This window comes from Petaurus breviceps, unplaced genomic scaffold, assembly GCF_028583685.1.
Source record: "Petaurus breviceps papuanus isolate PSGF00001 unplaced genomic scaffold, PetGlider_PUasm1.0 174, whole genome shotgun sequence".
NCBI lineage: Eukaryota > Metazoa > Chordata > Mammalia > Diprotodontia > Petauridae > Petaurus > Petaurus breviceps.
Window position 1 is genome coordinate 45,091,545 of NW_027185761.1, and position 24,207 is coordinate 45,115,751.

The 24,207-nt window shown below is 37.7% G+C and overlaps 1 long non-coding RNA gene across 1 annotated transcript in view; it reads left to right on the forward strand.

Annotated features, from left to right (window-relative positions):
• Nucleotides 1–11,948: 11,948 nt before the first annotated feature.
• Nucleotides 11,949–24,207, forward strand: part of LOC138158439 (uncharacterized) — a 15,225-nt gene continuing 2,966 nt past the window's right edge. Inside the window, exon 1 of the long non-coding RNA XR_011167645.1 lies at nucleotides 11,949–12,134. This is a non-coding gene — a long non-coding RNA (uncharacterized lncRNA). The remainder of the gene's footprint in view (nucleotides 12,135–24,207) is intronic.

Consider the following 24,207-nt stretch of genomic DNA (forward strand, 5'->3'; position numbering starts at 1 on the left):
GATTGGCATAATAAGTTTGGATCAATTCCCATCCCATCAGAGACTTCCAATGTTAATTTTTTCTCATACCTTTGCTTTCTGATGCTATTTAATTATTATTTTGTCTGAGACTCATTGCATTTTTTTGTGTGTGTGTGCAGTAGAAATGACCATATTCAAGACTAGAGTCATGTTTCCCCTGATGTTAGGCCCATATCATGCCAAGTTATAAAAATCTGTTAAGCCTTTTGCAATGAGGCAAAGCATCATTGTACTTTTCTTGGAATTCCAGTGGGGCCTGGACCAAGACTGATCAACTAGAAACAGTAGATAGTCTGCATTTTAAAAAATTCTAGATGGTGACTAGGCCACCAAAAATATACATTAAGCACAAGGGAGGTTGTTATTATCTAATGTGTCTTTTCATTGAAATCTTTTCCACTTTTCCTTGTGGCTGGAACTATAGTCATTCTCCAGGAAAGATATGAAAACTGCCAGATATTTAATATTTAGTTATTTTCTAAATTTGTCAAATTTCAAAATTCAAACTCAGTAAATCCAACTCTTGGCTTTTTGCACCCATGGGCATATTTGCAATGTCCTCCTAATGGGAAGGGGATTGAAAGGGATGATTTGACTCCATTGCTCTCTGGTAGTTTGATATCCAAACATAGGCCCAGCTGCAGGGTTGGCCCTGGGCAAAATTGTGAAACTGGCTACATTTGTTTTCAGAAACCATGATTCCCTTTCAGGTGTCCATTTTCTCTCATTTGCTTGGTTTCCCTCCACATTCAGGGTCTTTGTGTTTCCCTAGCTTCCTAGAGTTCCTTACCATAGAGATCAGCCGAAGTACTCCCGTTGCTGGCCACTCTCTCATCTTATCCCTTCCCTTCATTGCACTTCTGGGTCTAGTTGGCATGGTAGATATTCTATTACTCTGTTTACTATGCCAACTAGATCCAGAAATATGATGAAGGGGAAGGATACATTTTTTTCTCTTTAAAATGGAGATAATAGCACCTATCATATAGCAATGTTGAGAGGATCAAATGAGATTGAGATAATATATGTAAATTACTTTGCAAACCTTAAAGTGATATATAAAAACTAATTGTTGTTATTGTTGTTAGGCTTTGCTTTCCGAGACTGGTTAATCTAATAAATTTTCTTTATCTTCATAGTTCGAATGGACAGAATGAATCCCATTCATAGCTGAAAGGTATCTTAGACGTCTACAATTTTATTGATGAGGTCACTGAGTCTTAGAGAGGTTAAATAACTTTTCCAAAGTTATTTAGGTAGTGAATAACTAAACTAGATTTGGATCTGAGTCATTTGATTAGAAATTAAACATTCTTTTCACTGTACCATATTGCCTCTTCCATGACACATCCCTTTACATATTAGAAGGCATCTATCATGCCATTTGTATGGGTTGGACTCCATGGTCTCCAAAGTCCCTTCTAACTTTCAAATTCTGTGCTTCATATCCTGCCCCTCTCCCAACACTAGTTTTCCTTTCTTAAATCTAAACATTTGATTAATCCTCATATGATGTAGTTTCATGGCCCTTCTGCATACTGGTGACCCTTAGCATGATATTCTTCAACCTTCCTAAATGGTGGTGCCCAGAACTAAACTTGGTATTCAATAGATAGTCAGACCAGGGAAAATACATAAGGGGATAAAGGTGACTGAAAAGTCTAGGATGACTCTGAGGTTGTAAATCTAGGTCCCTAGAAATATGGTGATGCCCTTGATAGAAATGGGGAAATTTGTTCAGAGGGTAAGTTTTGGAGAAAAGATGATGAGTTCTGTTTTGGACATGTTGAGATTGAGATTTCTATGAGATATCTAGATAGAGGTGTCCAGTGGACAGTCCACCATGTTAGATTAGAGCAAAAGAAGGAGATGAGGGCTAGATTTGTAGATTTATGAGTCATTTGCATAGAGATGACAGTTGAACCCGTGGGAGTTGATCAAACTTTTAAGAGACAGTGGAGATAAAGAGAAGAGAGCCCAGAGAGTCTTGGAGGATATGCACACAAAGGGATGTTTATGAATGTCCAAAGCAGACAGAGGAGGAACTCTCACATGAGTAGGAAAACTAACAGAGAGTTACATCCATGAAAACCTAGAGAAGAGAGAGAGTTCTTAGGAGATTGATGTGACCAACAGTGCAGAGGTCAGGTGGGTACAAGGACTAATGAAAGAATAGTGGATTTAGCAGTCAGGAGATTATTGGTAGCCTTCAAGAGAACACAGAAGGCCTGTCTTATTGCTATGACTTTTCTCAGTTACTTGTCACAATATCAGCTCCAAAACCACATTCCTCTAGGAAGTCTTCACCTCTCCCATAGTACTTATCAGACTTGTCATTGCATCACACTAATTTGTTTTGTAAAAATTATTATTTATTTTGCTAAATATTTCCCAATTATATGTAAAAGAATTTTTAATAATCAGTTTTTTAAAGTTGTGAATTACAAAGTATCTTCTTTCCTTCCTCTTCTCCTCCCTCCATAAGAAGGCACTTTGATTTTGATTATACATGAGAAGTCATGCAAAACATATTTCCATATTAGCCATGTTGTGCAAGAAAATACAAACAAAATAAAATAATAAAAATAAAGAAAGTAAAAAAAAAGTATGCTTCAGTCTGCATTCAGGGTTCATCAGTTCTCTCTCTGGAGGCGGATAGCATTTTTCATCATGGATCCTTTGGCATGGTTTTGGATTTTTGTCTTAATAAAAGTAGCTATTTCTTTCACAGTTGATCCATCCTTCAAATATTATTGTTACTTTGTATGATATTCTTCTGGTTCTGTTCACTTCACTTTGCATCGTGTGACATAAGACTTCCCAGGTTTTTCTGAAACCACCTTGCTCATCATTTTTTGAAGTACAATAGTATTTTATCGTAGTCATATACTGCAACTTGTTGGCATCTCCTAAATTTCCAATTCTTTGCCAACACAAAAAGAACCACTATAAATATTTTTGTACAAATAGGTCCTCTTCCCTTTTCTTTAATCTCTTTGGGACACAGACCTAGTAGTGGTATTGCTGGGTCAAAGGGTATACAGTTTTATAATATACTACATGTAGTTACAAATTTCTCTCTAGAATGATTGGACTAGTTGGCAACTCTACCAACAGGGCATTAGTTCCCCAATTTTTCCAAATCCTCACCAATATTTATCATTTTCTTTTTTTTTCTCCTAGTATCTGGTAGATGTGAGGTAGTATCTTGGAGTGGTTTAATGTGCGTTTCTCTAATCAGTAGTTATTCGGAACATTTCTTCATGTGACTATTGATAGCTTTGATTTCTTCTTCTGAAAGCTGCCTGTTCATATACTTTGACAATTTATCAATTGGGGAATGACTCTTATTTTTATAAATTTGGCTCAGTTCCCTATATATTGGAGAAATGAGACCTTTATTATAGAGGAACTTGTTGAAATTTTTTCCCCAGTTTCATCTTTTCTTCTTTAATTTTGTGTCATCAAAATCATCTATTTTACTTCCAATAATCTCCTCTATCTCTTGTTTTGGTCACAAAATTTTTCCTTATCCACAGATCTGACAGGTACATTTTTCCCCATGCTCCTCTGATTTACTTATGATATCACCCTTTATGTCTAAATTTAGCCATTTTGAACTTACCTTTGTATATGGTGTGATATGTTTGTCTATGCCTAGCTTCTGCCAAACTGCTTACAAATTTTCCTAGTGATCTTATCAAATGTTCAGTCCTTACCCCCAGAGCTTGGATCTTTGATTTATCAAGCACTAGATTACTATGGTCATTTACTACTATTTATTGTGTATCTAAGGTAGTTCATTGATCCGTCACTCTTAGCTAGTACTAGATTGTTTGGATGATTACTGTTTTGTAATTTAGTTTGATATTTGGAATTGCTGGCTTTCCTGGCTTGACATTTTTTCCCGTTGATTTCTGTGATATTCTTGACTTTTTGTTCTTCTAGATAAATTTAGTTACTATTTTTTCTAGCTCCATAAAATAATTCTTTAAGAGTTTGATGGGTAAGGCACTGGATAAATAAATTCATTTAGATAGAATTGTCATTTTTATTATATTGTCTCAGCCTACCCATGAGTTATTACTATTTTTCAAGTTGTTTAGATCCACATAATATTTATTTGTATACAAGTCTTTTCTGATAGTGTGAGCTCTTATGAGCATTTGTCTTGACTTATTTATCTTTGTATCCCATATGGCTCCTCCAACATTGTTCAGTAAAGCTTTATTGAATTGAATCCCAGCTATGAGTATTTGCATTTTATTTTTTCCCTTTTACAATTAATTTATTTATTTTTAGTTTTCAACATTCATTTCCACAAGATTTTGAGTTACAAATTTTTCTCCCCATCTTTCCCCTACCCCACCCCCAAATAACAAGCCTACTGAATACCCCTTCCCCCAATCTGTTCTCCCCCCCACAACTTTCTAGTAGGGTAAGATGGATTTCTATACCCCAGTGCCTGTGTATCTTATCTCCAAGTTGCATGTAAAAAGCAATTTTTAAAAAAAATATTTGTTTTTAAGACTTTGAGTTTCAGATTTTTTTTCCCTTCTTTCCTCCTCACCCACCCCCACTGGGAAGATAAGCAATTCACTATAGTTTGTACATGTGTAGTTATGCAAAACATTTCCATAGTAGTTATGTTGTAAAAGACTAGATATAATTCCCTCCATATTATCTTGCCCCCGACTTGATCTATTTTCTCCTTTGACCCTGTCCCTTTTCAAAAGTATTTACTTCTAACTACACTCTCCCACAATCTTACCACCCTTCTATCATCCCCACTCTTATCTCCTTATCCTCTATTTTCCTGTAGGGTAAAATACCCAATTGAGTGTATATGTTTTTCCCTCCTTAAGCCAAATTCAATAAGAGTAAGGTTGAGCCATTCCCTTTCACCTTTCTCCTCTTCCCCTCCATTGTAACAGTTTTCTGTTGCCTGTTTTATATGAGATAATTTGCCTTAATCTATCTCTCCCTTTCTCCTTTTCCCAATATATTCCTCTCTCACCTCTTAATTTTATTTTTTAGATATCATCCCTTCTTCTTCAACTCATCCTGTGCCCTCTGTTTATGTATACATATGCATGTACATGCATATGCACACACTCACATATATATATATATTTATACACACATACACCCTCCTATACATACATATATATGCATGTATACATACATATTCCCTTCAACTATCCTCATACTGAGTCTTATGAGTTACAATTATCATTTTTCCATGTAAGAATGTAAATAGTTCAACTTTAATAAGTTCCTTATGATTTCTTTTTCCTGTTTATCTTCTCATGCTTCTCTTGCTTCTTGTATTTGAAAGCCAAATTTTCTGTTCAGCTCTGTTTTTTTTCCATCAAGAATGCTCGAAGGGATGGCTAGGTGGCACAGTGAATAGAACACTGGAGTCAGGAGGACCCGAGTTCAAATCCAACCTCAGACACTTAACAAAAAAACTAGCCATGTGACCTTGGGCAAGTCACTTAACCCCAATTGCCCTACCTTCCCCCTTCCAAAAAGCGAAAAAGAAAACAAAAAAAATAATACTTGAAAATCCTCTTTTTAATTGAATGACCACATTTTTCCCTGAAGCATTATACTCAGTTTTGCTGGGTAGGTGATTCTTGGTTTTAATCCTAGCTCCTTTGACTTCCAGAATATCATATTGCAAGCCCTTTGATCCCTTAATGTAGAAGCTGCTAGGTCTTGTGTTATCCTGACTGTATTTCCACAATACTCAAATTGTTTCTTCCTGACTGCTTGCAGTATTTTCACCTTTACCTGGGAACTCTGGAATTTGGTATAATATTCCTAGGAGTTTTCTTTCTGGGATCTTTTTCAAGAGGTGATCAGTGAATTCTTTCAATTTCTACTTTGCCCTCTGGCTCTAGAATATCAGGGCAATTTTGCTTGATAATTTCTTGAAAGATGTTGTCTAGGTCCTTTTTTGATCATGGCTTTCAGGTAGTCCAATAATTTTTAAATTATCTATCCTGGATCTATTTTCCAGGTCAGTTGTTTTTCCAATGAGATATTTCACATTGCCTTCTATTTTTTTCATTTGTTTGGATCTGTTTTTATAGTATCTTGATTTCTCATAAAGTCATTAGCTTCCATTTGCTCCAATTTAATTTTGAAGGTATTATCCTCTTCATTGAGTTTTTGAAATTCCTTTTCCATATGGAAAATTTGACATTTTAAGGCATTTTCCTCATTGGCTTTTTGGGCCTCTTTTGGCATTTGTGTTAGTCTATTTTCTTTTCTTTTCTTTTTTTTTTTTGGTTTTTGGAGGGGTAATAGGGGTTAAGTGACTTGCCCAAGGTCACATGGCTAGTAAGTATTAAATGTCTGAGCCCAGATTTGAACTCAGGTCCTCTTGACTATAGGGCCGGTGCTCTATTCACTGTGCCACCTAGCCACCACATGTTAGCCTATGTTCTAAGGTGTTATTTTCTTCAGTATTTTTGGGTCGCCGTTAGCAGGCTCTTGACTCACTTTTTATGATTTTCTTGCATCATTCTCATTTCTCTTCTCAATTTTTCTTCCACTTCTCTTACTTGATTTTCAAAATCCTTCTTGAGTTCCTCCATGACCTATAACCGATTCATATTTTTCTTGGAAGCTTTTGCTGCAGGAGTTCTGACTTCATTGTCTTCCTCCTGTTCTATGCTTTGATCCTTTTTGTTCCCCCAAAAGAACTCTATAGTCTGTTTGTGCTTGCTCATATTGCCAGCCAATTAATTGACTTTTAAATTCTTTGTCATGGTAGAACTCTGCTTCCAGATTGCAGAGAGCTATGTACAAATCACTGGGGTTTTTGCAGCTGCCAGAGCTATTAGGAGGGAGCCCTCTCTGAAGTGCCACACACTGCCACATTGGCCACACACCCTAGGACCATCACCCAAGACTGTGATCCAGATCCAAGCAGGTCAAAGCAAGAGTGATTACCCTCTGAATGTTCACTTGGTCACCCTATGATCTGCAGGCCAGGAGCTCCAAAGGCAGCTATGCAGCAGCAACTGCAGGTGCTGCACCTCTGCCACTTCTCACCCCAGGGTCAGGGGCCAGACCATGCTCTTCTCCACCCAGTTCCAACAGTGTTTCTGACCTTTTACTTTCTTTTTGGTGTTTATGTGAGAAGTCTGGAAAGTGCCACAGCTGCTGGTGATTCCCTTTCCTGAAGCCTGCTCCTGCCACTGCTGATCAGGGCTACCCAGGGGTGTGGACCATATAGCTCACATGAGACTGCACTTGCCTCCCAGCATGATGCAATAGACCCTTCCTGTTGGCCTTCTGGGCTGCCTTCAGCAGGAGATTTGTTTCTCTCTGTCACTTTGTAGGTTCTGTAGCTCTAAAATTTGTTTAGAGTAATTTTTTTTACATGTATTGGAGGTGGTGGGAGCTGGAGCTGGGCATAGGTCCTGTTTTTACTCTGCCATCTTGTCAACACCCCCCCCCCCCCCCCGAATATTTGCATTTTCGTTGCAGCATTCTTAAAGATAGAAAATTCTTCAAAAATGGAATCTCATAGTAAAATTTCAGCCATCAAGATGAATGATGCAGTAGAGATATTTTCAGACAATAACCCTGAGATGAGGGTAACAGTCTCCGAAAAGGGAAGTGGTTGACATGAAGACAATTGGTGACTATGCCACAGCTTTGGCTTGGGCAGATCATTTCCCTTAACAAGAGTAGATTCCTGCTGAACCTATTAGGGCTATAGAGCTTGCAGAGGCATTTGACAGGTCACATCTCTGCAAGCATTGCTCTCTCAGATGATGGGGATCACAAGATAAGGAGTCAAGATCTGAGACTGCTTTCTGTGCGTCCTATGAAATTTTGACTAGTATAGTCAAAGTGAAAACAATATTAATTTATTAAAGGCAGTGATGCTATCAGAGAGCTATATTTACTCATTCCTTTTGTTGGTAGAGTCAGTCAAGAAGCATTTATTATTTCAGGAGGAGTCCTTAGAAATGGGATTGTAAAAAGGAGAAAGGGATATTAATGAAAAAAGAACATGATTGGAAAGGGATGTTTTTTTCTTCCGGTGTCCTAGGAAGTGGGGAATAATCAATGTGTGTGATTTAAATAAGCTTTATCCTGGGTATTCTGCCTATTAATTAGACATTTGTGGCAGTACTGTGGGATGCCAAATGGTTTTGTCAGTCCTGCTTCCTTGAAAAAATGCTTGAACTCTTTCCAGAAGTGTCCATTTTCTGATGAATAGAGAAAAGTGTCCAATGGGGAACTAACTGTGACTTAGGAACAAAACTTAGAGTCTTTTACTAAACAAGGAGGGAGGAAGGGAAGGAAGGAGAGAGAGAGAATGAAGGAGGGAGGGAGAGAGGGAGAAGGAGAAAGAGAGAGAGACAGAGACAGAGAGACAAAGACAGAAACAGAGACAGAGAAAGAGAGAGGTGGAGTTGCAATGCTGATATAAGGACTGACATTTAATGAATAATGGAAGGTCATAGTTTCCAGATTACTGAATGGGGGGAACTCTAGTGTTTCATTATTGTGAAGAGAGTGCAAAGCTTTATAAACATAGAGAGGATATTTCTTGGTATATCTCTGATTTCAGGGTAATCTGATAAGAATGTATCCAATATTCTAACTGTGTACTATAAATGCAGTATTATACAGTAGACAGAATGCCAAATTCTCCTTAGGAAACATGGATTGCTAATAACTAGTTATTTGATTGCAGGCAAGCCATTTGTAACCTTTATGGGTCTTAGTTTACTCATCCTCAAAATGAGAATTTGATTCTTATCACAACCCTGCTCTCTTTCTGACAAAGATCCTGTGAGATATGGTATCCAATGGTATTTAGAAAAGACAAATAAGGTGCTGTGGGAAGAGAACTTGATTGGGAGTCAGGAGACCTAGGCACTATTCCCAGCTCTCCTAATTTAGTGTGGCCATGGATAAGCCATTTATCCTCACTAAACTCAGTTTCCTTATCTCTAAAATGAGGGGATCGGATGGTAAGATTCCTAAGGTCTTTCTTTCTGTCATTCTAAATGTGGCTCAGACCTCTTCCTAAGCTCCTACCTCTTCATTCAATAAGAAAGCTTCTGGAAGTCATACTCAATTTCAAGGTACTCTTTGAGTCAACATCTATTCAAGTCTACATTTCATCAATGCCCCACCAGTAATAAGCTTCCCTTTTATTACATTACATATAAATTCAAAACAAACATTTAATTGTTTAAAAAGTTTTATTGATATTTTCTGTTTTTATTACATCATCATAGTATCTCATATATCCTTCCCCTTCCCTTTCCCTGAGGTCTATCTCACATGAAAAATAGTATTTTTTTAGAAAGGAGAAAAATGTTAGGACAGCTGATTGGTACATTGAGAAAGTCTAAAAACATGTGCAATGTGTAGTGCCCATGGACCTCTCACATTCATGAAGGGTTAGATTGGGGATGTCTTTTCATATACCTTCATTCAAGTTTCACTTTATCTTTATACTTTTGTTAAGTTCACTTATGATTTTTTTTGGTGTGTCACTGTTCTTTCCATTTACATTATTGTAGTTATGTTTCTTATTTTCTTGGCTTTGCTTACTTTATTCTGCATGAATTCATATAGAGTTTTCCATGCTTCTCTGTATTCATTGTAGACATAATTTATTATAACACAGTAGTATTACACTACATTCATGCACCACAATTTGTTTAGCCGTCCCCCAATTGATGGACATTAACTTTATTTCTAATTCTTAGTTATAGCAAAAAGTGCTGCCATAAATATTTAGGAATATATGGGGACTTTATTCTTATTGATGGCTTCCTTGAGGTATAAACCAGTAATGGAGACTCTGGTTCAAAGAGTATGGAAATTTTATCACTTTATTTGCATGGTCACAAACTGTTTCCCAAAATGGCTGTACCACAACTTCACCAATATATTTATGTGCTTATCTGCCCACCACTCTTCTAGAATTGACTGTTGCTTTTTTGTCATTTTTTTGTGGGGGGCTCTTTGTAGCGTAAGAGATGGTACCTCAGATTTGTTTTGATTTACATTTTTTCTCAAGGATTTGGAGTAGTTTTTGAATAGTTATGAATACTTTGCAAAAATTCCCCCTCCACTCAACCACTTCTTGTCTTATCCTAGATGCATTAGATGTTTGTTTAGAAGCTTTTACATTTTGAATAACAGAAGTTATCTGTTTCATTCTAACTCTTGGTTAGTTAAGAACACTTCTCTTACCCATAGTTGTGAGAGGTACATGAGCTGTTCTAAATTTTTAGTATGAATATAAAAGGCATATATCCATTTAGAATACATTGCGGAACATGATGTAAGCTGTTGGTCTCAGCCCAATTTCTGCCAGAAACTGCTTTCCAGTTTTCCCAGCACTTTTTAAAAAATTAAAAATGGAGTTTTCTACCAGGTAACATATTTTACACTTTATTGGTTTATTGAATTCTATTGATTCTGAATCTCCCTTATCCAGCCTGTTCCATTGATCTATTTCTCTGTTCTGTGACCAACAGCAGATGGTTTCAATGACTGCTTCTTTATAAACTAGTTTGAGATGTAGAAAAAGCTATTCACCCTTTGTCCTTCTTTTTAACACTTCCCTTTTGTTTTTCCAAATGAATTTTGTTATTATTTTCTAAAGTTCTGTTTAAGTATCCCCTTAGTGATTTGATTGGTATAACATTAAATGTGTGAACTATTTTTGAAAGTACTGTCATTTTTATTATATTGAAACAACCTAGCCATGAGCACTGAATATGCTTTTTTTTTTTCCTTTTGGAGGGCAATTGGGATTAAATAACTTGTCCAAGGTTACACGGCTAGTTTTTTTGTGTAAGTGTTAAGTGTCTGAAGCCGGAACCGAACTCGGGTCCTCCTGACGCTGGGCCGGTGCTTTACTCACTGCGCCACCTAGCCATCCCTAGCACTGAATATTCTTCCAGATTTTTACATTGTTCTTTATTTCTTTAAGGAGAACTTTGTAATAAAGTCTATAAAAGTCTTTTATATACTTTGGGAGGTTGATGCTCAGATATTTTATGCATTTTGTAGTTATTTGGAAAGGAATTTCCCTTTTATTATTGCTTCTTGTGTTTTGTTATTTGTTAAGTGGTCAGTTTCCAGGCTTCTCTTGGAATATGACACTGTGGACTGATCTAAACCCTACCATCCTCACCTCCACCCTAAAGTAGCTTTTCCCCCAGGATTAACACCTCCCACTTATGTTATCTCACATTAGAATTAAGGCAGTATATAATTCTTTTTGCGATTGATAACTTTGGGTTCACATAAGTAGCATTATTTTGGGGAAAGAGAAAAAGGGGAGGTTCTAGTTGACTTTTTATTTATTAAATGGATAAATATAGTTCATTTATTAAATGGATAAATATAGTCCAAATGATTTTGTGTCATTCATTCTACATGCATTCTAAAGTTTGTGATACTGGTAGAACATAAAAACAACATGACAAATTTTTTTATCTGCCAAAGGAGCAAACTCTAAAGAGGTAGTCCTGTCTTCGGAGACTTATGCATGCCATAGGCAAGAAAGGGATTTTTTTTACCTAGTCTAGGATACTGTTTTTGCCAAGCATCACATTTTCCTGTCAAATGTCCTCAGCTTTATTTTAAATAGACTTTTTAAGATAGAGAGAGGGCCCTGAGCCTCCCACAATCCAGCAAAATTAGATTTTGAAGTGTCACTGATCTACCATAAAAGCCCTGGAAAAATCTCACTCTACTCCAAGCTCAGTGCTTTTTGTCAAGAAAAGAGCTGAAGGCAGGCAGCTAGCTACTTTCATTGCACCTGGGGTCAGCCTCCTAGAGAGGACATCCTGATGGAATAACTCCAGCAGGCAAGGGCTGATTGTTTCTCCATTTTCAAAACAAGTAATGTTAAATAGAGGAAGTGGCCTTTACTTGGAAACAATGAGAAGTCAAGAAAACTCATTGCTTCTGTTTTAATACCACAGGAGTCTATGAAAATGTGATCTGGTAAGGATGAAAACAGGTTTGTTTCTCTACAAATATGCATTTCCAAATGAAGTCAACCAACCAGTTAGGGAAAATGCTTGGAGCATGGGAAAGGAGGCTCATGGGTAAGTTTCAAAAAAGAATCTGTCTTTCAAAAACAGAGAAAAGATAAAAAAAACTACCTTTTACTGTAGGAAGTTGATGTGTCAGTGCAGGATATAGTTTAAAGAAGTTTGTCTAATTGTGGTCTGGTTGGGTCTCTTTCCCAGCATTTCTTTCATTCTGATGTGGTTTTTGACAGAATTGAGTCAATAAGGATTTTAAAAAAGTTTTATTACTGTCTTTTGTTTATGTACCATAGTTATTTTCCCATAACAAGTAATGAAGAGATCTTAAGCAAAACCAGCCACCAGTGATTGCCTCAGAAAGTATAATCAACATTTCATATTGGTTTTCTCTCAGGTTCCTACTGAGTGGAGAGAGGTATATTTTAGCCCCCATACTATAATTCTGATGCTTTGTGTATATATCTGGTATCGATGAGTGCTTATTATGTTTTGTTTTCCTTCTGTTAATAAAATGAGATATTTGTAAAATGCTTTGCAAGTCTTAAAATTACATATATGTGTATGTATGCATATGTCTACATAGTTGTTCACATGTATTTACATATATATGTAAATGCTAGTGATTAATATTGGACCAATTTAGTGGACAGAAACAACAATCATTTACTGATATATTTATTTCAAAAACAATATTCTTTTAAATTATCAAAGACAATCTTAATTTAACTATCATGATTATCTCATTCCCCAAGAGACCCTAGTTTTCTTGCCATCTGCCCTGCTTCTGCTCCCTTTTTCCTAGCTGGGACAGCACACTCCACATCAGACCTCCAGAGACCTTGTTCCCAGGGGGAGTTACCCTTCCTCCCCCAGTTTCAGAACTTGAATGGAGCTTCCCTGATTGGTAACTGAATGCATACAAACTCACATAATCCAATTAATATCTAGTCTGTGGGAGACCTCTCTTTATACACCAACTGCCAGTAAATTTCAGGCATCTTTCTATCTGCTCTGTAGACCACTTCTTCACCTCTCCCCCATTACTGATTTCTTCTTCTTATTCAGGGAACAGTGATCAAATCAATACTAACATTTCCTCCAGAAAGGGCATGACAATTGACATGCATTAGGGAAATTATCACACACACACACAAATGACATCGGTAACATCTGAAGATTAAAAAAAATACAGCATACACTAAATGCTTGCAATAAACTCTAATAAGTAAATCATGATAATACGAGTGCTTTTGGTTTCTGAATGGAATTCATATGACTCTGGTCACCATTCTCCCCTGGATGTTATGTCTCCTATTAGAATGTAAATGCTTCAAGAGTAAAGATGGCCTTACTTTCGTAATTATAATCCAAGTGTTGAACACAGGGCCTGGAACATGAACGGGCTGATTAAGCCATGCTTTTATTCCTTCATTGATTTGTTGTTATTAATAGTTGGAGCTATAACACTAGCAATGGCAAATGTAGCATATGAACTCCTTGGAGTCAGGACTGATTATTTTCTGTCTTTGTATCACTAGCACCTAGCTCCAGTACCTGGCAATTAATAAACGCATTATTAAGTGCTCGTTTAAGGAACTGAATTGCTCAAAATCTAATCTGAGGAAACCAAAAGTCTGAAGGCTATAACCTGATCTCCCTACAATATTATACTTGATTTTCTAATATATTATTTTTGATTGGGGAAAGTAGACCCAGTATTTGTAAAAGGTGACATAGAGATATTATTTTAAGCTAAACTACTCTCTTTGCAGTATGTATTCAGGCTTGTTACATTAGTTGCCTTCATATACTCTATAATTCAGCTAGATTGGACGACTAGCTGTTCCCTGAATGTGACCTGCTATTTCTTTCCTCTGCATTCTTTCCAAGGGAGCTGTCCAACTGCTTCCTCCTGAAATGCATCCACCTTGCAGAAGCTTTATCTTCCTTCAAAGCTTAATTCAGTCACCAGTTCCTCATGTTTTCCTAGAAGATGTTGTCTAATCTTTCTTTTGCCCTCTTAATTTCTTACCTTGTACTTGCTAATGTACATGTTATGTCCCTCATCCTTCGGAGAATGTAAGCTTCTTAAAGTCAGGCACTATTCCATTTTGTCTTTGTGACACCATCAGTGACTAATTAATTAATCTAGTGCCCTGTATATGGTAGACACTTGAAAAATGTGTTTTGAATTGAATTGAACTGAAGTGATATAATTGAAGAGAGCATGGGGGAACAACAGAACTCTAAACTTGAAGTCAGAAAGACCTAGATTCAAATCGTGCTTCAGACACTAGCTGTGTGTACTTGGTGATAAGGCAAGTCATTTAATTGATTTAGGCCTCAATTTCTTCACCTGAAAAAGGGAGTTGTACTTAATTACTTCTGTGGTCCCTTCCAGCCAGATCTATCATCCTATGATAAATGAAGAGGATAATAAATTACTATTCTTGTCTAATGTCTTCTCTCCCTCTAGTGAAAGAGATGAGAGTTTAGACCTATGACTTCATCCATGCATGGAACACCCAGTGTGGTAACACCCTACATTGACATGAACAACTGATGTGTGAGGTATAGTCCTAAAAATTTCCTGGAGTTATTGAGAGATTAAATAGCTTGCCCATGGTCACACAATCAGTAATTACCAGAGGCAGGATTTGAGACCTCTTGCAAGATCTGTCCTTTATCCATTACACGACACTGCACCTTTATCTAAATAATAGGCAATATTTAGGCAGAAGTGTTCAAAGGAGGAAGTGAATCTTCCCCCTTAAATATTTCATGAAAAGTTGATTTCAATTTGCATTCCAGAGTCAGGAGGGAAGAGCTTTAGGCAGGACAGTTTATTAGCAGAAGTAATGAGAATCCTTTTATTCTTCTGGTCCAGTCCTGAGCTTTATGTAAACAATGAGACAAGTGATAGATCCAAAGAGAAGAGCTATATTGTACCCAGATGGATTGGGCTACTAGCCTTTATCCCTATATAAGCAAGACAAATGTTAAGATGAGGGGGTTTATGTTTGGAGCTAAATAAAATTTATAGCTGTGAGTATTTGCCTTATGTAGACACAGACTCTGTCAAACAGTTTCATTATATATCTATCTGTAAACCTCCTGTTAAAATCTTTCAGAATTCAGTGAATAGCTTTGAAACCTGGGGTTTAGTGGTGGGGTGGGAGAAACATGGCATTATTAATTGCTACCAATCACACTGGGAGAGTTTGGTGGAACTATGAATTGGTCCCATCATTCCAGAAAACAAGACAGAAATGTAGCAAGGCAAAAAATCCCTTTCCCAGGAATATTGTCAAGGAGGTCAAAGAGCCAAATATACATAAATATATTCATAATAATACTTTTAGTGGCAGAGAAGAAGCAAGGTAGATGCCTGTCAATTAGAAAATGGCTAAAGAAATGAAAGATCATAAATGCAAGAGAACATCACTCTGCCATAAGAAATAGTGATTGTGAAAAAGAGGATCATGAGAAGACTTAAATGAATTGCTGCAGAGTAAAGTAAGCTGGGCGGTGCAATGGATAGAGTACTTGCCCTGAATCCAGGAGGACTTGCATTGAAATGTGACCTCAGATACTTACTAGCTGTGTTACCCTGGGCAAGTCACTTAACCTTGTTTGCCTCAGTTTTCTCATCTGTAAAATGAATTGCAAAAGGCAAATCACTCCAGTATCTTTGCCAAGAAAGCCCCAAATGGGTCATGAAGAATTGGACATGACTAAAAAATGACTGAACAACAACAAAAAATAAGTAGAACCAGGAAAACAATATTTTTAATAACTATGTAAATGTCAATGGAAAGAAAAAAATGAAATTGAATGATTTGTCCTTGGAGACTTGGCTCTGGAGAAGAGATGAGAAAATGCACTTTCCTCCATTTTTAGTGTCTCACCCTGCCCCCACTCCCCGGAAGTGAGGGACCATGGATGTGAAACATTGCAGATATTATCTTCAGTTGATGTTATGATTTATTTTCCTTAAATGGTCATTCTTTCTATGTATCAACCTATCTGGTTCTTGGTTAAATGTGATGGCTTGTTATGAAGAGGAGGAAAGAAATACATATTTGGAAACAAAGGTTCCAAGAGAGGAATAAGAATGACTCAAATTAAAAGAAATGTAGTCCTTTTCATTATTCCATGATTTTAATAAGATTCAAAAAACATTGGTTACAATTCCTACTATTTGTCAGGTATTATGCCAAGTGATAGAAATACAAGGAAAATGAAACTGTCCTTTCACCCTCAAAGAGCTTATATTCTACTGGGGTATGTGGAGGAGAGGATACAATATGCACACTAAGGAAATACCACGACCATCCAAAACAATTTCAAGAGGGAAGAGAGCCCACTCGGGGGTCTTGTAACTGATGGATGCAGCCAGGGTTGAATATTGACCATTGGGATGGAAAAAGTTGTCCAGCATCACTGGGATTTTTCCTGATTGGTAGAGAGGTGCTATTGCTTCTATATACAGGCTCAACAGTAGGTAATACCCCACACAGTTCAGTTGGGTTTTCCCTTATTATGCTGTATACCCTGCAGCAGAGCACAGTTCAGAGGAATTGATTGACTTTGCTGGATGGCAAGATACAAAATTACAAACCAGAGTAGTAGAAGTCTGACCTGCCACTGTGAATAGCATATAGCAGCTATGGTAACAAGAACCTCCATGGCTTGCCTTGGGCTTCATCAGCAGATCATACTGAGAAGGATTTTATGCTGTTTAGTTCTATATCAAGTTGGAAGAGGGAGGGTATATTAAATTCTAACTGATTTACACCTGGCATTTTAGGTAGAGTCAGTCTTACTAGATTCAGCTGGACAGCGAGCCCTTCCTCATCCCTTTAGAAGAGGGTTAGACGATAAGATGGCAGAAAAAAGGAGATTCTGATTAAGAGACTAAAGGAAGGGGATTGACAATGAAGCTCTGTTATCTACTATATTAGAAATGGAGGGGAGGAAAGGATGTATCCCAGAGAAGTCGGTGAAAAGAGACCTACATAATGTTTTTTAATAACAGTAGATAAGATATATAAAAAAGAAAGAAATCAAAGAAGGTTACAAGGTACATGAAGGAGCTTGGGGGAAAATATTCTTGCAACTCTGGTAGAACATAGCAAAAAAAGAGAAAGATAAGGTAACTGACTAAAAGGGTTATGGAAATCAAAGGAAATTCAACTCAAAAATATTTATCAAGTGCCTATGTACAAGGCTGGAAGCCTAACTCTGGAGAATCCCAGGAGGAATAATTATTCAATCAACAAGCATCTATTAAATCTCTAGCATGTACCAGACATTGTGCTAGATGCTGGGAATATAATGAGCAAAACAAAAAGTATCCTCTCCTCAAAGAGATTTCATTGAACTAGGAGAAACATTAGAATTGTAGATTCAGTGCTAGAATGGACCTTAGAGGTCATACGGTCCAACCTGATCCTTTTATAAATTGAGTTGGAGCCAGAGGATTCAAGTGACTTTCCTAAGGTCACTAGAGCAATGAGTGGTAGAGCTGGGATAAAATAGCTAGCATTTATATAGCTGTGTGACCCTGGGCAGGTCACTTAACCCAGTTTGCCTTAGTTTTCTCATCTGTCAAATGAGCTGGAGAAGGAAATAGCAAACCACTCCAGTATCATTGCCCCAAATGGGTCTTGAAGAGATGGACATAACCGAAAAGACTCAGAAAATAATAAATATAGCACTTTCAGGTCTGTAAAGCACTTACAAATATTATCTCATTTGATCCTACCAGGAATCTATAAAATAGATATTATCATATATTACAGGCAAGGAAACTGAGGCAGACAGTTGACTGACTTGTCCAGAGTCACAAAGCCAGTGTGTAAGGCTGCATTTGAATTCAGGTCTTCCTTACTCCAGGTCAAATGTCCTATCCATTGTGCCACCCAGCTGCTTTTTATACATAAATAATTGCACACAAATATATAGGAGGAAGTCATGTGAGTGGGAGGAGCATTAACAATTGAATAACAAATGACAGAGAACCCTTCAAATTGTATTCAAGGTACCTATAAACTCATTCAATCGGCATCATCTCCTGATCTCTTACATTTGTCTCCTTTTTAGACCGTTCTGTGCCAAATAGTTCAGTAAACACCTCTGAACATTGTAAGTTTAGAAAGGGCTTTGCATATATGATTACATTTGAGTCTTCCAACAAATTGGGAGGTAGGTATTATTGTAGCTATTTTACAGATGAGGAACCAAAGACTCAGATTAAATGATTTGTCTTGGTATTTACATTTTACTAAACCCCAGAGGTGGAATCTGAACCCAGTAAAAATACTGTGCTCTATCATAAGGAAAACCAGACCTGTAATCTGATGTGTGCTTAGTGCTATGAAATGGATGATCATTTCAAAGCAGGTGTGCCAGCTGGTGTTTTGCAGGGTTTTCTCAACAATTGAGAAGCAGCAGGTAGACGGCTAGATTTGGTGGCTAGTCGTCCCTAGCTGGGTGGCTCTTTCATTCTCAGTTTCCTATTAAATGACCTGATTTGACCTACCTCATAGATCTGCTGTGAGGATAACCCCCGCCCCCCAATAATGTTTATAAAGCTCTTTGCAGATGTTACAATGCTACATAAATGTAAAGCATCATTATGTTGGCTATTGTTAATAAAAATAACCATGATACACCCATCAAGGGACATCAGAGTATCAAGAAGAAAGCTGTGGCCATGTATCTCAATAGGCTTACTGGTATCCTAAAATCAAAACTGAATGGAAAGAAGGGTTAAACAATTAGCATAGATACCATTGTATTATTAGCCTACTCTTTTAAAAAATAGACAGTAATAGATCTGGCAAGTGTCCCAATAAAAACTCATATAATATTAACAAGATACTTTCTCATCAAAAAGGAGCACAGCACAGTTTCTGGCACCTGGTAGGAGCTATATAATTGTTTATTACATCTCCTTCCTCTCAATGCCAATGATAAATATGTTTAAAACTTACAGAATTACATTTGGAACAAACCAACATCACGTCCCCAAATGATAGCAAAGGCTGACAGTATATGCCCCTGAATTTATGGAATAGAACTGAATCTTAGATTGTGACTCCTTTGCTTCTACTTAGGATTTCTCCTGAGAACTTCAAATCTGGAATTTCCAAGCCTCAAAAGAGTGGAAAAAAGGATGCCCAGCTGCATTTTAAAAAATTCATCCCTATCCCTTATCCCTTCACAAAGAGCCATCCCTTATTACAAATAGTAAAAAGGAAGAAAACTCAGGGAAATGAACTGCCATATAAAAACAGTCTAACATTAGATAATTTTCCTCAAGAATGGTCTCCCGTATCTGCCAGGAAGGGGCAGATAGTTTTCTGTACCACTCCACTCCCATCTGTACCTCTAAATGGTGCTCAGATGTCTGATCTGGTTTTTACCTAGAGGTAGCTGGAGGTCACTTTAGGTAGAATATTGGACTTGGAGTCAGGAAGACCTAAGTTCAAAGCCAGACTTTGGCAATTACCACCGGAATGACTCAGCCTCCTCTCTGAACCTCAGTTTTCCCATCTGTAAATTGGAATAATAATAGGACTGACTTCAAGTGGTTGTTTTAACTATTTTATCAATAATGCTGTAAGTATACATGAGGAAAGGGATCATATGACCATATACATTTCAATGTAGTGAAAAGAGTACTGGATTTGGAGGGAGAGAAAGTGAATTCAAATGCTAGCTGCCATTTGTAACTATGAGACCTTGGGCAAGATACTTTACTTTTAGAGGATGCTGTTTCTACATCTTTAAAATGAACAGATGGGACTACAAGGGCTCTGAAGCTGGGAACTATGAACTTGTTTTTAAAAAATATTTTGATAATTGCATTTCAATCCAATTGCTTTCCTATGTAATCCTAATGTACTCTGTGCATTTAATAACATTATTCTTAGAAAGGGTGCACAGACTTATCCAGATGGCTAAAATGGATCCATGACACACAAAAGGTTAAGAACACTTAGAAGATTTTTAAGCTCAAATTCTATGATATTATTATTATAAAGATAAGGAGAGTCATGAATAGGTTTCCTTGTTTCTCTGCAGCAGAAGGTCACCCCACCTAACTGAAGATGACCTGTTCTTGGAGTCTCTGGTCATCATCCCTACACTGGCAAAAGACTTGGGTTCTCTGGCTATAACTATTACTTGTGTGGCTTTAGGCAAGTCATTTTCCCGCTGGAGCCCCAGTTTAGCCATCTGTAAAACTAGGTAGGTTAGACTACATGGCCTCTGATGTTCTTTCCAGCTCTAGTTCTATAATCTTAATATCCCCTAATATCTACAGAAGCTGAGGAAGGAGAACCTGGGCCCCCATGGAGAATATCCATGTGACAGTGTACTTCCAGTGGTACCTGGGGGGCCACTGGAGAACTGAAAGCAAGATGAAGGACAGTATGGAAAAACAAATAAACATTCTCCTACCATGTAGACTCTCCGGGGCAAAGCCCTAGTTGCCCACACTAGTTCTATATCTTTGTGTATGATAGGAAGAATAATGGCCCATGTGTCCATAGCATCTAAGGACGTACTGTTTGGCACAATTTTCTCTTCCCCCTTTCCTCCTGCCCCCTCAAGAAATGTGAGTCTGTGTGCCATCCTGGGCAATCTGAATCGTGCTCTTGGTCCTACCACGGATTGCTGACAGTGTATTCAGAATCTCTTTAATTTAGTACCAAACATCTGCAAAACTATGTATCTCCTGGCTTACCAGAAGCTCAATTTCCCTAGAAGGATTTCCCTTGCAAATAGAAGTCCTTAATGAAATAGGTGACAGACCCTTAATTGAAGGCAAAAACCTTAATATCATTTACTATTTGAGGGGTGAAAAATAATTTCAAATTTTGAAACCTTTCTAAAAAATTTGTATTTGGGGTGGCTAGGTGGTACAGTGAATAGAACACCAGTCCTAGAGTCAGGAGGACCTGAGTTCAAATTCGGCCTCAAACACTTAACACACACACACACACACACACACACACACACACAAAACTAGCTGTGTGACCTTGGGCAACTCACTTAACCCCAAATGCCCTACCTTCCCCCCTCCAAAAAGCAAAAAAACCCCCAAATACTTGGTATTCTTTTGTTTTTCTTTTGGTGTTGTCTTCATTCGGGTTTTCTCAGCAAATCAAGGCAGGCTAATGAGAGATCACTAGTATGCTATCACTATGAGAAAAGCTTTCCAAAGAGGAATTCTTAGGCTGACTATATTGCAGGCTCGTTGCAATGAATTTTATGGGTATTTCTGCTGCCTCAAAATTTGTCATGGTTTTGGAAGGGGGGAAAATAGATTGGAAAAAGGAATGCCTTGTATAGATATATGTTCTCCATTAGCAGGTCTTGCTAAAGAAAGACCAAATTGAACAAATGGAAAATATTTTAAAGCAGAAATACTCCTGAATATGCAATGTTCTACTTTCTAAGGTTTTTCATGGAGATTGGAGACATTGTTTTCTGAGTCTATTTACTCCTTTTCTCCCAACTCTGCTTTGTTCTACGTTATTAAAAACTTCAAAAGGGCCTCAGCATTTGGGATGTATAAGACTGATGGATTTCACTGCATAAAAGTCTGTAGAACTGCTGTAGCAGATGAAGAGGGGCAGAGCTGCTTTGGTGTCATGTGACCTCCCCTTATCGCTGGCCCCTCCTTGTGTATGTGTGTGTGTAGTATGATTATGTATGTATAACCTGTATATGTGTGCATATATGTTTATATACACTAAATATACATACATGCATATGTGTGTGTGTATTTAGCCCAAGACTTTGGTCTTCAAATTGAGTGCTCATTCTCCTCATCTGTGCTATCAGAAGACAGTCTATGTCTATATATTAAGCTAATTCCCATTACTAGGAAGGCTCCCACTAAGTTAATTAATTGTTTTCCCAACCAATTTTGTATTTCTTTTGGGGGGTTCTCATGTATTGCTTGATACAGGCATCATATCATCCAATGATGTTAAACTCAAATAGAAATGGGGATCACTAAGCTGTACATAAAGATCCCATAACATTATCTACATTCTGCTGTCTTTTCATTTGTTTTGGGAAACATTTCCAAATTACATTTTAATCTCCTCTGGGGTCCCACTTGGGAATGTCACCGAAATGTCATGTGCTTGACTCCTCTGATTTAGTCCAACCTCTTAGAGAAGTTTTAGTGAATTGCCCATGGTAACATAGGAAGTTAGGGACAGAGTGAATGACCAGAACTCAATGTAGCAAGAACAATGAATTTGGAGCCAGGGGATGTGAGTTCAAACCCTGGCTCTGCTCCATCCTGCTTTGGGCAAGTCATTTCAGTACTCTGGGCCTCAGTTTCCCCATCCATAAAATGAGGGGGGTTGAATTTGATCTCTCTAAGCTTCCTTCCAGTTCTAAATTCATGGATCCTATGATCAATCTCCTAATTCACTCCAGGATCATCTCTATCACATACCTTGTTGCCTCATAGAGATTGATATTTAGATGAAGGATGTTGGGCTAATTGTCTCTCAGCCATTTATTTGGTTGAACTAGATCAAATAAAAATGCAACTGAGATGCTTTATATGCAAGGCAAGCCTTGCCCAAAGTCATGAATGAAAAGAAGTATCCCTCTTGTAGTACATTCATTCTTATCTGAACACTTTTCTCCACGAGTTCTTCCCCATTCTATCCTCTGGCTGCCAGTAGCTTTTCAGTCTGCTTTGCTACTCCTCCCCACTCCCCAAGTTCACCAATTCTTCAGAGCCTTGTTTTCTGTCAGGCAGCAATTAGATGATCAGATACATTAATCCACACTTGAGGCTAAGGACAATTCAGCTAGGTGCCAGTTAGGGTCAATAATGAATCTTGGGAAGTGGTTGCAGGTATTTGAATTCTCACTCTCAGGTAGCAGACACTTTCAAGTCAAGTTACATGCACTTATTAAGTGATAGGGATACAAAAGAAGGTAAAATGAAAACAGAAACAGAAACAACAGCAATAAATAATCCCTGCTTTCAAGGGGTTCACAGTCTAATGAGGGGAGGAGGAAGGTGAAGACTTCTAGAGGAAATGACAACTCAGGGGATTACCTTTAATGGTGGGGACTTTCTCTCTCTCTCTCTCTCTCTCTCTCTCTCTCTCTCTCTCTCTCCCTTGCCTCTCCTTGCCTCCCCTTGCCTCCCCTTCCTTCATGATACAGTAGATCCTGTGTGTCTCTTGGGGAAATTACTCAACCTCTCTGTTTGCCAGGCAATACTCTAAGATTATAAATTGCCTAGCTGCCTTCATAGAGGGAGTTACTCATGGGTACTCTTTGTACTGATGGAAGCAAAGATATGATTAATAAATGAATGCTTCTTTTCAGCAAGTCTTATCATGTCTTATGGACTATGCTAGGTGCTGGTGTCCCTGGGTGGTATAGTAGATAGAGCACTCAGGAAAGCCCAAGTTTAAGCTGGTCCCAGACACTTATTAGCTATGTGACCCTAAGTACAGGTATTATCCCCACTTTACAGTTGAGGAAACTGAGGCAGATGGAGAGTAGTCTGGGATAATTGGAATTTAAGTGACTAGTCCATGGTCACACTGCCAAAATATGTCAGAAGAAAGACCATTATACAACTTTTCCTATTTCTGAAGTCTTTTTTGTCATCTCTATATCTGAGTTTTTATTATTAGAGATAATTATAATACAAGTTAGACTATCAAAAGCTCATGCATGATAGGAGTAGAGAACTAATCCAGAGTGGAATAGGCTACTTCCAGTGCCAGTGGGCTTTCTTTCATTAGGAATCTTAAAGCAAAAAGTACATAATCATTTGTAGGAATTTCATAGTGGTGAATTTTTGTTTTTTTTTGTCAAGCATAGTTTAGGCTAGATGGTCACACTGATCCCTTCGAACTAAAAAAAAAATCTGTGATTATTTGAAAGTGCCATGCAATGTAATAGGGAAATGATTCAGGGTGATACTAATGTAAGGTTACCAGGGACCCGTATTCCAGAGGTGGCTCCCCTTATACTGTACTATGTGGGTCACAAACTCATCTGCCAATGTAAAGGATTAACTTTGTGTGTGTGTGTGTGTGTGTGTGTGTGTGTGTGTGTGTGTGTGTGT